This window comes from Rhinolophus ferrumequinum, chromosome 19, assembly GCF_004115265.2.
Source record: "Rhinolophus ferrumequinum isolate MPI-CBG mRhiFer1 chromosome 19, mRhiFer1_v1.p, whole genome shotgun sequence".
Taxonomy (NCBI): Eukaryota; Metazoa; Chordata; class Mammalia; order Chiroptera; family Rhinolophidae; genus Rhinolophus; species Rhinolophus ferrumequinum.
In genome coordinates this window covers 17,146,425-17,165,486 of record NC_046302.1, presented here as the reverse complement: position 1 = coordinate 17,165,486, position 19,062 = coordinate 17,146,425, and the positions used below count along the sequence as shown (strand labels likewise).

The following is a 19,062-nucleotide window of genomic DNA, read 5'->3' as shown; positions in this document are numbered from 1 at the left end:
ACTCATTTTCTACAGGTTGACTACTGGGCATCACCTTGCAAAAAGTCTTGTGGTTTTTTAACCCAGAAACACTTTTTACCAATGACAAGTTACCAACAAAAGAAATCACTGATTTTGATTATAAACCAATGTGTCTGAACTGGTATCACAGAATCTGTAATCAGGATACTGCTATAAATACACATCGCACACCCCAATAGGTATTATAAGACTCAGTTTTTAATTCTAAACAGCAACTATAAATTAAAGCAAAAGATGCAGAATTATGTGTTAAAATCTGCAAGCAGTCTATGGAAATATACATATTAAAGAATGGCATTAAAAAATTCAGGCTCTCTCAATAAATTTATTCAGGAAACACTCCTTTACTTTTCTTACCTGTATAAAACAAAGACATTTAGATTAAACAAAGGTCGTTTCTTTGAAGAGAACACTTGACTCTATAGTGGTTGTTTGGGAAATATTTACCTTTATGTGACCTAAGTAAATTTTGTCAAACAACAAATAGCGATTCTTTTAGAAAATTTTACAATCCTTTTAATAATTACTTTGGAAATGTCAATGCAGGAGTACATTTTATTGGCATGCTACAGTGCCACTTTTCCAAAATTTACATATAGAAAGGTTAGGATAGATCAAAGAGCTTTTTTCCTATTTGTTTGTTTATTTTACATGAGATAATCACAGGCTGGTAATTCAATGGCTAAAGACAAAAATGACTTCAATATATGCAATCAACAGCAACTCACACAAATGGCCTGTTTTATTGTAGGGAAGTAGAAAAAGCTGCTAAAGTCAACACAAGGTAACCTTCCTTGGGAGAACATTCAGGAAAGCTTACACAAGGCCAACAAGTGAGTATAAAATGAAGCCAAATTACAGAGCTTCAATCTTGACCTCCTGTCTTAAAGGGACTAGTGATAAGTGGAAACTTGCAAAAACTTGTCCTCAGAAATTGTTCCTGGAAGTTGATTTATAATTGCATTATCAGACTAAGTTTTAAGCAGTAATCAAAAATATAGTCTAAATATATACACAGTATATAGATATGTTTGTGTGAGATACATGTCATTGTGCGTCTGCTAACTTCAGTAGTTTTAACATCTCAGATTTAATTATCTGAAATGTTATTTCTACAACCTGATTTCTCCTACTGTTTTCCTTTACATAGTACTACAAAATAATACTCAGCATCATACTGGAGATTGTTGAACTGCTGTTATAGCATATAAATTTCTTAATGTATTTATGGCTCAGAAAAACTGCTAACGTGAAAAAATTAATAATCCATTAAGAACCTTTAAAATAAAGTAGTTGAGTGCTGGCTGTTTAACAAGTTTTTTCTTTAGTGTAAAATAGAGTTTTATTTCAGTGTTCATGAAAAAGAAGAAAATGACTATTCAAAATGACCATTCTCTACCTTCTGAGCTCATCTTTAGAGTCTCTAAGGTAAATTTACATTTAAATGAAACACACACAAAAGCAGCTGGACTATCATCACACACATTAGTGTTTTCAGAGATTTAAATCTCTAATTCTTAGGAAAGAGAAAATTGTGACCACACACCTATTTTTAATCAGTCAGTTTTATTTATACATCCTTGCAATAGGGATTTATATGCTAATGCTTTAACTTAATATAAGAGTTAAGGGAAAAGCATCTCTAAACAGATCAAAATAGAATTCTTCTCAGAACAGACTTCTCATGCATATAATTTTCTTAAAAAACCCCAGCTTTTAAATGATATAAAAACAAAAACTATATCAACAACAATAAATGACTACATAAATGTAACGAGTTAGAATTTAGCAAACTAAATTATGATCTTGTTCTTTAATAAGCCCTAATATAAAGTAGCAACACAGTTTAAAGCTAAAATATTGTGTAAGTACTGGCTTCTAGTTATCCTTTAAGTCTTTCCTCTGCTTATTTTTTCTTTCCTTAATATGTATCTTCCTTTGTCTGGTGGTCCATGAATCAGGTAGAAAATTTAATTCCATTCAATTAAAAAAAATTGTGAAAAGACAACATATTTATAATAAATATGGCACTGGTTAGTCTTATTAGTTTTTATTACTGTACATAATGAGAAACATATCAAGGGCCAAATTAGAATGTGCATAGCTTTCATTGATGAAAAACTGATGAGAATTCAAATGTCTAAAGAGTGAATTGCATTTATTAAAAATGCTTTATGATCTAAGCTTCAAATGTTTATTTCTCAGTATAATCTACATGCATTAGTAAAATAGCAATGTATTAAGTAATCTAACACGACTATAAGTGTGCTTTAAACAGACTGAAGATCAAAATAAGCTCTCACTCATTTTCTGTCTAAATGATATGTTCTCGTACCTTAAATTTACCACATAAAAAATATTTCAAAAGTAGTTACTTGCTAAAATTAGTTTCTGCTCTAAGACAAGAAAGAGGGGGATCAGAGTTGAACTGTGATGAAATTCATACATCCCTCTCAAAAGCTACATACCACAGTTTGGGTTTTAGTTTTAGATACCTTAATGTTCATGAAGTATCACTAACAAACATAAGGCTCATACCATGATTTCCTTAACATCGTCAGCACTGTTTCAAATTTTACATTCAATGCCTCATGGACAAAGTTAAAATCTTCTAGTCTAAAAAATGACATGGACATTAAATCTCCTTTGATACCAGTTCAGTTGAATTCTTTTATAATTTTGATATTTAATAACAGAACACATGACACCCTTACATATTATGTTATATAAATCTTTCACTAAATTAGTAATGATATGAGGAACACAGTTTAAATAGTTAGATCTAAATCTACAAACCACAAGCCACACAACTGTACTTTAACTAGATTGTAGGTTTCCCCAAGGTCAGAGGTAGTTCTTTATTTTCCTTTCTCTTTCTCCACCGCACCATTCCAATTATAGGTACTTGATAAAGACTTACCAAGTTGACTTTTTCTGTTAATTTTCTGCCCAATGGAGAATTCTATTATTCCCACTGGACATAGACTTCTTGCTCAGTAGGAAAACTATGAAAAGAAAAATTATTTCTAAGGAAGTAACAAATGTATTTGATGTAATAATTACTCTTTATCCAAATGAAAACTGAGATGCAGTCTGATATTATAATTGCTGTTGCCAATTATTACTTCAAAGCCTTAAAAAAAAATTCAGTACAGGTTAAACACAAACTTTACTCTAAAATAGAATTATGGTGTCTGTTTGCAATATGTGAACTTTAGCTTCCCAAGGGTAAACACCCTACAGATGTCTGGTAATCTCCCATGTAACAATATCTAAAGCAAGCCCACACTGTTTTGATTTTGGAAGTCTTATCAATTTAAAATCTAATGAACAAAATGAATTGTAAAATTTATGCAGTACAAGAGTTTTGTTACATTTTTCAAAACACTCTTTCCAAACTATCCTTTCCATGATCCTCTCCCACAATGTAGTATTATCCTGGAAATGTATAGAAATGTATAGCTTTCAATTATTTTTCATTAACTATTTATTGGCAAATTTAAAACCCATATTACCTAAATCGTGTAAGCAAAATTGTAAATAAATAAATTTCATGATAACCTGAACATGCATGAAGGATTACAAAGACATCATAATTTTGTAAAACTCAAAAGAAAAGAAAATGAAATGCATCTCCTTTCATCTCACCTTTGGATTTATTTTTCCTTGTTAGCATCCTTTATTCAAAAGATAATTCTACTGACCTAGCTTCGGAAGAGCCTGGGCCTCAGCCTGGTATTTCCAGTAGGGGTGATAAGCTTATGTTTTTCCATCTACCCTCCCTTCTCCCAGCTCCCTTGAAGGCAGTGGTTTAGATCTGAAAGAAGTCTGGCCCAGGTTAAGGACCGATCACATAGGCATGGAAGAGAGCTAGCAGGTCCCTACAGAAGTCATTCATTCATTCATTGAAAAGTATTTATTGAGGGTCAACTATGTGCCTGTTCTAGGTGTGGAGATAGAATAGTGAGCAAAAAAAGACAAAGCACTTTTTATTTATAGAGCTTTCATTCAAGTTTGGTGAGTAAGTCCAAAACTTCACCCCCATTACATTCCTTACCAACAAAGATATAGCCTTGGTACAGTCTGTTTCCCTAAAATGAAGTACTAAATGGTCCCCAGGTAGTATGAAATAATATTCCCCGTAGCACCTATCTACACCAACTTCAACAAGAGCCGCAACATTTGCCAGTTATTTTTCTGGATAATATAAAAAATAAGATACAATTCCTGACATTCACATCTTGCAATCTAGTTGAGTCACAAGACATTTACCCAAGAGTATGACACAGAGGAAAGAACAAAGAATCAGCCAGCCCCTATGTTTGAATTCTAACTTTTCCCCTTACTACCTATGGGCTCTTGTGAAACTTACTGAAACCTTTCTGGGCCTTAGTTTTCTTAGCTATAAAACTGAGAATCACAATACCTACTTTATATGGCTGTTGTGAGGATTAGAAATGACACGTGTACAGTACCCAAAGTAGTGTACATTCATTTTTATTAAGTTATTGGAGTAAATTATTAATTCCTGCTGTAAATTATATTAAATAGCAGGAAAGAACTAGGCAGAGAAGTGTATATGAATCATAAAGACCTTTATGGTTTTTTTATTAAAGGCTATGTTTTGTACTTACACACATTCTCTGACATATATACACATTCTCTCTGAAATTCCAGATATGCAACTATGCCATGTATTATTACACTGTTCCATCACAGTTTCTGCTCTGGAGGCAAAAGTTGAGATAAGGCATACCATTGACTCAGGAGTCTTTATGATGGTAAGAAACCTCAAGCATTTAGAATATCTGAAATACCATAACCCAGACACTACACTCCCAGCCTCCAAGAGAGCTTCAGTCGATTGTGCAGATGGTCCGATTAATACCTACCGATATCAAACAATTCCTTATACATATTTTGACCAAGAATACATCTCTCCTAGTATTAAATTGTTCCACTTATATGAACAAAGGGATGAAAGAAAATTTTTACATGGTATTTAACTTTCTTAGAGAAAGAAGAACTTGGTAATATTAGTTGGGGGGCAAAATTTTAATACTAATTGCCATTCTCTGATGAAGTCTGAAAAACGTTATTCAGCAAGTCTAATGAAGAAAAAGAACTAACATTTCCTGGGGGTCTATTTTGTACCAGGTATGTGCTTGGTGCATTGATCCATTATCTCAGAAATGTGACTGCTCTGGAATCAAATTATACATCAACTGTCTTAGAGTCAAAACTATATCAAGAGTCTCAGAGGAAAAGTTATTTGTTCAATAGTGATTTTATTTCTCAAGTAATAAATTAGATTGATTTTGTATTGTAAGCTACGTAATGAGCCTACCAGAGAATGTTGTTGTTTGTTTTCATATCAACACATGGAATAATACAATCTGTAAAATTATGCAAAAGAGAATATAAGAGAAACACTCCTTACATTAGTCCTGGATGCTGCTGCTTATACTACCATTATTAGTACCATTACTATTACTAGTAAAATTATTAGTCTACCTTGATCCTTCACTGTGCTCCAACTTGTGAAGATGTAGGTCTCGCCATTCTCTAATATGCCAAGGCCTTAACCTCCCACTCCAACAATTCTCAAGTGATTATTAAATCATCAAAGTAGGTAGAACAGCTATCTGGAGCTAAACCCTTATTCGTGTGGGGAGTTTGGTTGCAACAGAAGTTTCTCTATTGGCTAAGGCACCAGAGGTTTGATTAGTTTATGTTCCACAAGAGAATTAAGAGATCAGTGCACTTTTAAAATAGCTATTTAAAAAAAATAAAATGCTACAAATCTAAATCTTATAGGGAACATTTTCATATATTATTTGTTAGAATCTCACCTTAAAACAGTCTTAGATTTTTTCAGGTTTATTTCCAACAAACGAAATTGAGGAAAATTATTATTGTGGAAATACCCTTACTGTCATCCACCTTCCATGTCCAATTTTGCAGAGAGTAGTATGATTTTTCAAAGAATTGTTAACTAAATATAGATTATAGACTGTCAATTCTGTCAAATCTAATTAATCAGTCAATACTTTGTATTTACTATGTACCCAAAATTCTATTAGGCATTTTATAGAAAATACAGACTATAAAATGCCATAGTACTTCCTCTCAAGGGACTTAGACTCTAATATTCAGAAAAAAATGATTTCTGAAATAGAGAATGTAAATGTCTATAATGAAATTCTAAAACTATGATGTATGAACTATGAATGCTATAGAAGTTTAGGATAGGAGAAAATTAATAAAAACTCCAGTACTTAGTATGCTTCCATAAAAGAAATAAACAAAACTAGACCTCAAAGCAGTGGTTCTTCATGAAAGTGGCCGACTCCTACTCCTAGGGCCTACTCCAAGGGCTCAAAATCTGCATTTAAACAGATTTCCAGTTGATTCTAATATAGGAGGCCCATAATTTGGCAAACCCTGTGTTAAATGACAGGTATAATTTGCAAGAATCTCTAGAGCAGTGCTATCCAACAGAACTTTCTCCAATGGTAGAAATATTCCATGCCTGTGCTGTCCAATACAGTAGCCACTAGCCACATATGGTCATTAAACTCTTAAAATGCAATTAGTGCACTTCAGGAACTGAATTTTTAACTTTAATTAATTTTAATTTAAATAGCCATGGCCAGCTCTAGAGAACAGGAAGAGATTTCTAAGAGAAACATGAGCCAAGCCATTGAAAGAAATGCACAGAAGCAGGATATATAGGCAGGAGACAACTGACTGGTTTATCTAGAAGAGAGGTTTTATATTAGACTGTCATGAGGTCAGATTATAAAAAGCCTTGAAGGGAACTGAGGAAATTGGATTTCATGGCACACACTACTGGTTGCCTAATAGAGTTATTTCCTTCTCTTCTTCAATATTAATAACCCCAGAGCTTTTGCATGCTACCTCAGAGAGTAGACCTTGATTTTTCTATACAACTCATGGTATTTCCACTTTCCTTGTCAGTGGCTGGCTTACACCAATGTGGTAAATTCTGGCCAATGAGATTTGGGACATCAATATATGTGGCTAAACTCTTTAAAAAATGCTTAGCCTAAATAAAAATAACCTTTATCTGATTCTAGTCAAAGTTGTGTGAGGCTTGGGAGTACTGCTGACATGTTGGGATAATGAAGAGACAAGATGAAAGACAAACACCAACAAAGTGAGGATGGCAGAGAATGACCAAAAGAACTTGGATCCTTGATGACATCATCAAGCACCTGAATTGACCCAGGAATTGTCCTTGCCCCGCCCCCCCTCAAACATTTTGAGGATATAATTAATTAATTACTGTTTAACATCTTTAGTTTTCTGTTCTGTTCCATGCAATTGACAGCATTAGTCCAAGATACTAACGTTTAGGGTCAAAACCTCTGGGAAATGCTAAAGTAGGCAACTGGTAGCTATTGAAGGCATTTGATTAAGGTTGGAGACTGATCAAAACAATATTCAAGTCTTAAAAGTGACATGCATAAAAAATAGGTCAGAAGAAAGGAAAGGTAGAGTTAAGCAGACCAGCTTTATCAAAAAGCATGAAAATCAAAGTTACCAAAAGATTTTAGAAAAATTTGAGAAATATTACTATTGTATAAAATCATTAATGCATATAGATAAATACTTGAAACAGAATTGGAGAAAGAACTCATTTTGTAAGGATAGTAGGAGATGTTTCTTCTCTGATTTTTTATATTGTTTTCATTATGTTATTATTTCCATTTAAAATCTAAACAAATTACAGAAAGTATAGTTTCCCTAAATGTTGCATATTCAATACTTTTGAAAATGGAAAAATTACTGAAATATGATTTCTCTACAGTAGCTGCAATTAAAGGTATTTCGAAATTTCTGACGAACAACATGGTAAACCAGAAAGCACGCAGTACTAGCTGGGTGACCTTGGGAAGTCAAGTAAACCCTGTGGCTCATTGTTTTCCCCTCAAGGTAGATTGATCTATAAACCTAAAATTCAACAGTGTCTGTTTTCAAATGGAAAGGAAAAAAAAAAAAAACTGTCATGCAATGGATATCAAAATTTAATCTTCTAAGCTCTGTTCTCACCTTTTGTCATACGAATGAAATCCTAAAACAGAATAAAAGTCAATCTCCCTGAAATTCTCTGAGCAAACCAGAAACCTGGGAAATAATTATGGTTTGTAACTTTAATATAACTTTCAAAAAAAGTTCCTGCATAGATTTTCAGAGAATAAACTACTTCCGAAAATTTTAATGTGGATTAAAGTTCTATATCAATATCAAGTAGGTGTCAAGTGACAGTTTATTATTTTTAACTTGTCTTTCCAAACAATAATTGCTAAGCATTTTTCATACTTATTGACCATTTGGAATTCTCCACGTGAATTCTGTGAATGACCTAGTTATATCGTTTGCAAAATATTTTAAAATTATGTTTTATAAAATATTTTATATCACTTTGTTAGGAGTTCCTTATACACCAGAGATGATAATCTTTTATCTGCATATGTAGAGATTTTTTCTCTCCAATCTATCATTTGTCTGTAATTAGGGTTTCTAGGCGGGAATTCCCACCCGTTCTCAGGAATTTATTTCACATTCCTGTTCCCGAATGCCAAGAAAAGTTGGTCCGGAAATCGGGGAAATCGGGAAAATCGGCTCCTTGAACCCAGTAATACCCACAATGGGAAATAAACGTACTACTCACAATGTATCTCTTAGACATCTTTCCTATTTATCGCTAGGGTTTCGGGCGGGAATTCCCGCCCGTTCTTGGGAATTTTTTTCGTTTTCCGTTCCCGAATCCCGAGAAAAGTTGGTTGGGAAATCAGGAAAATCGGCTCCTTGAACCCAGGTGGTTGGTAGTATCAGCTGTCACTTTGTGGAAACGATTCATCGTGGAGAACAGAAAACAGTTTATATCTCGGAATTCGGGAATGGGAAAGTGAAAAAAATTCCTGAGCATGGGCGGGAATTCCTTCCTGGAAACCCTATCTGTGGTATTTGTTTATGGTTCTTTTTTGTTTTACAAAAATGTTTTTAAATTACATAATCAGATATGTCTGTCTTTTAACATATAGCTCTGTTTTCTTGGTTACTTAAAATGAATGCCTTTTAATAAAGTAATAGCTATTTAACTGTGGAATATGTATACTATAGAGCAGGGGTGTCCAAACTGCGCCCGCCAGCCGACTGCGGCCCGCAATCCATTGTTAATTGGCCCGCAGCAAATTCCAAAAATATATTTAGTTTATTTAAATAAACCATGTGAGGCAATACGTACTTCACCTCGAGTGAGTGGCCCGACTGTTTGTGTATTTTACTGCATATGGCCCTTGGTGGAAACCGTTGAAAAAAGTTTGGACACCCCTGCTATAGAGTATCACATGTAGTCATTAAAAAGGACATATAAGAGCTATACCAGTTGACTTAGAGGTATGTCCCTTGTACTCCATTATTAAGTGAAAAAAGACAAATATCATATATATGATAGTATATTTAAGATGCTGAAAATATACAATATATATAAGGCTACATGATGGTGGAAAAAGTTATCACAAAATAAATAGCAGATTGATCACACTGTTAGGGTGACAATGGAGGATAAAGAGGGAATTTAGGCTCCCTGAATTGTTTAAAAGTCATGACTACAGTTTTTTAAAAAAACGTATGATCCCTTATGTAAAATTATTTGTGTTGGTGGATATATATAAATCTGCATAAAGATGCATAAAAGAATGGCCACCAAAAAGTTAATGGTGTTTAACTTAAGGATGGTTAGGTTTCAAGAAGAGAAGAGAAAGAAGAGAAACAAGAGGTGAGAGAGAGAGAGAATAAAAAAAGAAAACATGATGAAAAAACATCAAATAAATTTAAAGTTGTCCCTTCCAAAAAAACAGAACAGACTGAATGAGGAGGGACACAGAACCCTCAAGTGAAAAGGTACCCTCTGATGTGGGTAGGAATTTCAGTAATAGTCTTATAATTCCCTGAATACTCCCAAAAAGATACATACATAAACTTACTATGAGTCATATCAATTTAATCAATTTAAATGCAGAAAATAAATGAGAGATTATACCAATTATACTTCTCTTCACATTGTCACCTCCATAGGCAGTGGTGACAATTTTAGGCACACCTCTCTAGAAAAACTAAATTTAGAGAATGATAAATGTAAGGAGTGGTTCTAAGACTTTTGTGTCCATAAAAACCTCCTTGGAAGATTGTTAAAATGTACATTCCAGGCTCCAACCCCAGAGAGTCTTATTTAGCAGGCCAATAATCCGCATTTAACAAGCACCCCAGGCAAATAAGGCAGGTGTTGACAGATCACACTGAAAAACAGTGAATTTAAGGATGTCTGATCTCTTTACAAACTGATTAACCAAAGAATTCGAGGAGTGTAGTATACTAGAGAGAAAAAAGAATTTTGAAGTCAAAAGATCTAGATTCCCTTTCTGATCTAATCCTTTACTCATTCTGTCATTTGCCTCTCCCCTTCAGCTGTGGCACTGGCCTCCTAAGTGATCCCCTTCCAACAGCCAAACGCTCTTCCTCTAAACTTCCAATGGTTCAGCCCCTCGCAGCCCTCAGGTCTTCACTCAGATGTTAACTCTTCAGTGACACCTTGTAGAGAATCTCAACTCCCATCTCACTTTCTCATTCCCCTTGCTGCTTCCTTCTCCTCTCTAGCACTTCTCACTAACTAAAATACAACATATTGTATAAATGTACCACAGTTTCTTAGTCCAGTTGTCTACCGATGGACTTTCGGTTGTTTCCATGTCTTGGCTATTGTGTATAGTGCTGCAATAAACATAGGGGTGCATCAATTTTGTTGAATTAGAGTTTTAGATTTCCCCAGATAGATGGAGTATTACGCAGCCATAAAGAAGAATGAAATCTTACCATTTGCAACAATATGGATGGACCTAGAGAACATTATGCTAAGTGAAATAAGTCAGACAGAGAAAGACAAATACCATATGATCTCACTTATATGTGCAATCTAAAGAAAAGAATAAGTGAATGAACTAATCAGAAACAGTTTTGGAGACAGAGGAAAAACTGAGGGTTGTTAGATGGGAGGCAGGGGTGGGGATAAGGGGGAAGGTGAGGGGATTAGAAAGCACAACCAGTAACCACAAGATGGCCACGAGGATATGAAAGTCAATTTGGGGAATGTAATCAATAATGTTGTAAAGATTTTGTAGGGTATCCGATGGACACTTGTCTCATTAGGGAGACCACCTCAGGGATGATGTAGATGCCTGATCACTGCACTGTACACCTGAAGCTGAAGCTGAACAATAATGAACGTCAACTACAATTTTATATACATACATACATATATGTATATATATATGTATGTGTGTTTGTGTATATATATATATATATATATAGTTTTAAGAAGCGGAGTACAGCATTAGGAATAGAGACAGTGGAAATGTAGTGGCTGTATGTGATGTCAGAGGGGTAGTGGATGGGGGAGGAGGGTCGTAACTGTGTGAGGGATATAAATGATAAATGTCTAATTATTACATTGTTTTGTGCACCTGAAACTAATAAAAAAGTTTAAAAAAATAAATAAAATACAACATATTTTACTCATTTTCTTTTGCTTATTATTTGATTCCCCATAAAGACAAAGATATTTGTTAATTTCTTCACTGCAGCATCTGAAGCACCTAGGAGGGTTATCTGGACCCTTCAGAGTTCAAGGAGATTTCTCTTGACCAACACAAAAACAAATGAAGATTGAAAGATTCAGTGACAGAAGGCAGATACAGCCAGTTAAGTGGAGAGCTCTGGCACTGCCAGAGATCTGATTCATTTGGCTTGGAGTGAGGCCTGGGATTCTGAATTTCTAATAGAAACACAGGTAATATAGACTCAGCTTTGAGAGCTGTCAAGTGCCTCTGTTCATTTTCTAGTGAAAGTCAACCTATTCTGCTATATGAGAACAGCTGTCGGTTAAAAAGGGAAAACTTTGTTATACACATATGAATTTGTCAGTAAGAAAAATTGTTCCCCTAATCTCTATGTACCTAAGCTACCTACTCAAATAAATAAAATGATTCTAATACAATATGGATATTTTCACTTAACAATTATATCGTGGATATTTATTGAAACCTAATTTTTTTAAGAAAACATAATATTTAGTTTCTTTCTAATTTTTTTACTCTTATAAATAATATTTCAGGTGACATTTTTATTATATACCTTTGTGCATTTGTTTAATTATTTCTTTCTAACAAATTCCTAGAAGGGAAATTTCTGAGTCAGAGTGTAGACCACACTGTCCATATAACTTTCTTCAAGGATGGAAATGTTCTTTATCTTCACAGTCCAATATGGTAGTCACATGCAGCCACTGAGCACTTAAACATGACTAGGGCAACTGACAAACCGAATCTTTAGTTTTATATGACGTTAATGAATTTAAATTTAAATAGCCACATGCGGCAAGGGGATACCATATTGAATAGGGCAGGTAGAAACATTTAAAGTATCAATAAGTGATGCCAAATTGCTCTCCAGAGAAGTTTTTAATTATTTGCATTCACTTTACAGTGTATAACAATAACCACTTCTTTACCCCATTGCCAACACTAGATATTATCAATCCATTGAATCTTTATAATCTGAAAGTTGAAAAACGTCAGTGTGGTTTTCATATTCATTTTTTCCTTTTTTATATGCCTTTTTATTAATAATGTTGAACAGAATTGTTTTATCTGTAATATTGATTCAAACGCAAATATTCGTACCCATTTTAATTAAATGAGAGGTTGGAAATTAGGTGGCTTCCAGATTTGTTTTGTTGGGTTCATATGTTTTGTTTTTTAATTTACTGCCGATATTTAAATTCATATAAAAATATGAGTTTCCAGCTCCAATTGAAAAATCAAATGATCTGGCAACAGTGACCCACAGTACCACAGGGCAAAAATCAATGGAGCCTTAGAAATTCAGACACCTTCAGACTTTCTTGTCCGCTAGAACTCATCATCCTCTATTATTTTATAGGGGTACTGCTTCACTCACTCAGATTACCTGCTTGGCCCCTACAAGTACCTGATTTACAATTCCTGCTCTGAAATAAATTTTGAAAGATTAAAAGGCAAACAGCATCTAATAATAACTTTCATACTTAGCATGCGTTAAGTGATGTTATGATATTTCTGGATTATTTTATAACATTTAACTAGCAGAAGAATACTTTTCTAGCGGTTGTCGACATTTCCTACCTCGCAGAACAGTGGTTCAGTATCAGAGGGGTTGTTAAAATGCAGATCCATAGGCCCCAACCCCAGAGTTTCTGATTGAATGGTTGGGTTGGGCCCCAAGAATTTTCATGTAACCCCAAGCTGCAAGTGCCGCTCCACAATGAGATGAGATTTTCTCAAAGATATGGACACTCCTGGGTAATGTTGACAACATAATATAAATTTGTACACCCTTTTTTTCTAACACATCTCCACATTTATTATTTCACTTTATCTTCAAAACAATCCTACTCAGATGGTTGACAATTAGAACAGTAATTGTTAATCCCGTTTTACAGAAGAAAAGTAAGGTGCAGCAGTTAAGAATCTCCCCGAAACACACAAGCAGCTAAAAGAGCCAGAACAAACAGGCTTCCTACCTCCTCACCTAGGTAATAAAGGCAAACACAGCAATCCAGGACACAACTGGAACTTGATTCTCCAGACTGGTACCATAAATGTAGAACCATGCCCAGGAACAGAGAGATACGTTCACAGCAACAAGCATTTATTTATCAAGTGCTGATTACGTATTAATCTATGCTAAGCATGCCTATAGTCTCTACTGTAGGAATTTTGAAGACACTCAAGGAACACAGAAAAAAATTAAAAATAAAATCTGAAACCACTACCTTGAAAACATAATGAATTCTCTATGACATAGGACAAAAACAAATGTGCTCAAGGGGTGGGTAGTAGGGATAAATACAGAGTTGGGTAGAAGAGAGGAGTCACTGTGGGAGCTTCACATCTGGACTTGGAGGAGTTGCTATCGCCAGTCAGTCAAGAATGGGAGGGAAGGAAGAGTACACAATAGGGAGACCTCCTGGGGCTCTGCAACACAAAGAGCTGCTGTGATCCACGTTGGGTGTGTGTTTGCCAGAAATATCAGGGCTGCTGGAACTCCAGAACTTACAAGGGCATGCTTTTGTGTAGTCTAAATTACCTTGACTATGTAAGAATGCAAGTCAGAGGGCATAACTTCATTACCCAATTGTAGCCAAAAGATAACATGATTAAGAATCATGAAACTTTCTCTGATTTTTTCCCCAAGTTTTGAGAAGCATTCCTAGTAAAAATCCACCAAACTGTGATCACAATACTAATTATATAAATCAGCCCTTCAAGAGAAAAAAAGAGGGCTGCATTTTCACTTAAGTAGAATTGATATATAATATTCTTTACTAATTTTAAGATAGTTTCCTAAGATTAAAAATAATAACTAATAAAAATTACTGTAGAGTGAGAATGCAAGAAAACTACAATTAATTTGAAAGAACCAATTAGAAAATTTGGTTCTTTAACTGACTTGTCCTGTATGCCAGTCTTACAGTTTAGTTCAAAATGACTGAGGTGAGGAAGCTTCCACCACTCTAGTATGTAGAAAACTGTAGCAATACTGCTGGAAAAAAAAGACCTCTCACTTCACACAAGATGAAAGAAATACAAATCAAAACAAAGGGATACAATTTTACCCTTATCAAATTAGTCACAATAATGTAAATGTTTCAAAATAACATAAGCATACATACATATTGTTGAAATATATAAATTTACATAATCCTTTTGGAAAGTAATTTGGAAAATTACCAGAAATTGAGAAATTTCATAATAAAAATAAGAGCTGACATTTATGTGTTTTCATGTATTATCGCTTTTCACCTTAACGACTTTGTAGAGATCTGTCACTACACCCATTTTACAGATTAGAAAGCTCTGATAAAATAAGTTAATGCCCAATATTGCCAATAAGTAATGGAGCTAGGTTTTACACCCTTTAATTTTAGAACCTTTTGAACCTTTAATTTTAGAGCCCACCCATTTTACAACCACACTATACTGCCTCTCTAGGGAAACAATTCTAAGGAAGTTTTAAAAATAAGAAGTTACATTCACGAAGACGGTCATTATATATTTTTAAAATACTGGAAAATCTCAAAATAAGGGAAGGGTTAAGTAAATTACGGTATGATACACTAATTACAAATAATAGGAAGTAAATTATAGAAAAATGTTTATGAAAAATCAGAGTAAAAATGTCTGTAATATGATCAGACATCTGTAAAACTACATGCTCATATGGCAAGATTGAGAAAAAAGCTGAAAAAAATAAAAAAACTATTCTATTTTAAAGGAATTTCACTACTAGTACTTGATTTTCTTTTGTTTTTGTCAATTTTCTCGATCAAGATTTACTCTGAATACCCTTACAAATCTATTCTAGTTCATATTCCTATCATCCCAATAACAATTCCTAAAACTTCACTATAATTTATTTATATTACAATCTTATTCAAAATAATTACATAATACTCTTTAACGGTGATTCTGAAGCTTTAAATTACGAGATCTTCTTAACATCAATGATTTTTGCAATCACGACCTACAGTGTACTTTTGAAATCCCTTAACTGAGATCACATTATAGTGACGAAAATCAGCTAATTCTTTTTACTATCATAACCTTGCAATGACTCCTCAGCAACCTGTGTCCAACCTGGAATCATCAGCCCAGACATTGCAGGTGTTTCAGAGATTAGAAAAGTTTCCTACCAAGAACATGATCTCTAAGTGAATATTTATAAAGTAAATAAAATATCTTAGCCATAAGGGATATTCATATTCTATATACTTTTGAGAATTACCAATTATGTCAAGTCCCTTTAAAGCACGTAAATGAACTTTATTATTACTTTATCAAAAAGCAAAGTAAGAGTTTGGTAAGAATAATTTCCCTAAAAATGGCACCATAAGCTGTGAAAAAAAGTCACTCTCCTTAGCCATACTGGGTCCATCCAGCCCAGGGTTTGGCCTCTCTCAGTAACGAACAGACATTTTGTGGGAAAACGTAAAGTAGCTGTTCTCCAGTGGTATCAATGACATAAGAGCAGGAATGTAGTTTAAACATATCTAACTTCCTCTTTACGAATCTACCATTCGGGAATTTACTTTGTCATTCCACTGTCTCATACTCATAGGTCCAACTGGGTTACCCTTAGCGAGTCTTAGGATACCTACAGAAACTATTTTAATCACAGAGTTTTCTAGTTAGAACAACCCTAGAAGCCCCATAGTTCAATTCCTTTAGCTGAGGGGGAAATTAAAGCATTTCGAAGAAAGTGAGTTTATTTAGCTAGAGCACATCCAGGTCTGGAACTAAGAGATGTGAACAAATGTCTTAAACTTGGCCTTCATATTTCTCCCTTACCATTAAAATTTTTATATTATGTCAACAGAAGTATACCTACGTCCTTTCAATGTCTTTAGCGTACAGTGCACTGGACAGAGTAAACTGTAGTTCTCATTCTCTACTCCCTAAAGAGTTTCAAGATGGAGGAAAAATTCAACAAAGTTTATTAAAAAACAAGTGTAGAGAAACTGGTGATGGTGGGGTGGAATAATAGTTTAATAGTTCTGCTTTCTACTGAATACTTGTTCTAAGATTTTTTTTTTAGCATTATGATTTTCAACTGTAATAAGTGTCTGCCTTAGGCCAAATACAAGTTCTAACGTCATCACAAGTGGATATCAAAATCATATCTATCATCATTGATACATAGTTCATTCTTTACTTATATACAATGCCTTTCTTCTTTTATTTCCATAATGTAATTCTATTTTAGTAGGAGAGATACACAAGAAATCAACAACAGTGTTTGCCTCTGGGGAGGAAGACTAGGGCATTGGGAGTATGGGGTAGGAGAGATAGCTTACTTTACACAATTTGAATTTTTTACCCTATGCATCTCATTTCTCAATATACATTAATGAAAACTTTCCCTTTAAACACAAGCCTATATGTGTATAATTCTATTATTATTTTCAATAAAACAATTATTTTAAATATTTTCTCATTTAAATAAGTTTTCAGTATTACAATCTGTAAAACCATACAGAAACATTCAGAGGGGGTGGCCGGATAACTCAGTTGATTAGAGGGCAGTGCTCTTAAGAACAAGGTTACTGGTTCGATTCCCCACATGGGCGACTGAGAGCTGTGCCCTCCACAACTAGATTGAAAGAACTGCTCCACTTGGAGCTGATGGGTCCTGGAAAAACACATTTAAATAAATAAAAGTTAAAAAAATATATATTCAGAAAGAAAAAGAAGTAACGCAGTCACAAAATTCAAAGCAGAATTCCAGCACATAATGTATAAGAAAATATAAAGAGTAATGAGAGGTTTGTAAGGGGCCATTTAATTCAAAAACTTTTTGTGTAAAGCATTTAATTCAACAAGCTTTTTAGGTTTTAAAAAGAGATTTAAGTGGGATTTCCCATCTCAAGGGGGAAGGGGTCTAAAGGTGTGAAAACCAGAAATTAAAATTTGGTTTCAACCTTCTCGACAGAGGACAGAGAGCCCAGATGGGTGCATAAGGACCTTGCAACAGTCACGGCTATGAGAAAAGGAGCATAATTGAGAGTTCCTTCAGGATCCGTCTGCCTCAGATGGATATGCAGCAGCGGTTTGGGGGCAGATGAATGGTGTTCTGGACCTTACATGGGCTCGGTATAACCGAGAAACCCTACGAACTGAATCTATACAGATAATTTCTTTCAACAGAGCTCGGAAGGACTGAGGGCATTGATTTATTTTAACAAACCTGCTCATCATCACACCCTTGCCCGGCCGGGGCACACACCTCACTCACCTCGCTGTCTACTTGTGTCAGAGTCAGCTGTCAACACAACCCTTTGTGTCTCATTCAGAATGAGAATGGTCCTCAGTCACACATCGAAAAATGGAAATGACGGCCGGAAGACGCGCGCGCGCGCGCGCTCGCGACAAAGTGACATTTCATGTGGAGGAAAGACACCCAGGGACCCCGAGCAAACGCCCAGCCACTGCTGGACGCTCTCAACTTTGCCCAGCTGAGCTCTCTGCATCCTCTCCGAGTCACCTCCGCGCCTCCCTACCGGCTGCCCCCTCCTCGCCCACGCCACCCCTTTCACAACCCTTCAGGCTCCGGGGGACGGTCCCCGGCGCGCCCGTCGCCGCCTCCGCCTCTGCGCTCCCCGCCGCGCGGCAGCCTCCCTCATCCCACGCTTGAGCTTCCGCGCTCCCGCCACAAAGGCAGCGAGGAGAGCTCGGGGTGACAGGCCTTTGGCCTCCAGGCGCGGACCGCACGGGCACGGACCCTCACCGGGCTGACGCGAGCCGGCGGGGCAAAGGGGTTCGAATCTCGGCTGGCACGGGCGCCTGCCCTCGCCACACAAACTCGCTCGCGCTCACATCCTCGCTCCGCCTTCCTAGTCCTCCAGGAAAGTCCTCCGCAGCGCTTCCCCGCGCAGGCAGGGTCCACAGCCCGCCAAAGGGCAGCTCCTGCCGGGCAGGGGCGTGCGCTCGCGCTCAGCTCGCGACCTCTCACCTCCCGCCTCCCGGTGCCCCGGAGTCCCCACAGCAGCTCACCTGGCCCTGGAGAGGCGCGAGGGCAGAGGACCAGGGGGTGGCCCTCGCCTCCGCTGGGGCTCGTCTCCCCACCCCCAGTCCGGGTCCCAGCGCTGCGCTCCGCTCGCTCGGGCCGCCCTCCTCCGAGGTGCTAGCGCCGCCGGTGGCTGGCGTCTCTCTGGCAGGCGCGCTGACCGCGCGCTCAGTTCCCCGGGGCGGAGCGAGGCGGCGGCCACCGCGGCCGGAGGCGGATTCCTCAGGTGCTGCCCCTCCCGCTTCCCCAGAATCTCCGCGGTGGGGACCCCCGCACCCCCTCCCCAGCCCCGCCTCTTGGTCTCCTGCAGCCTCCGTGCCCGCGAGTGGTTTTAGGGTTCGTTTCCCCTTCTTG

At 36.4% G+C, this 19,062-nt stretch overlaps 1 protein-coding gene across 1 annotated transcript in view; it reads right to left on the bottom strand.

Annotated features, from left to right (window-relative positions):
• GREB1L (GREB1 like retinoic acid receptor coactivator) overlaps positions 1–18,838 on the bottom strand; it is a 255,520-nt gene extending 236,682 nt beyond the window's left edge. Inside the window, 1 exon segment of the mRNA XM_033087644.1 lies at positions 18,696–18,838. The gene's annotated coding sequence lies outside the window, so the exon portion shown is untranslated.
• Positions 18,839–19,062: the final 224 nt, after the last annotated feature.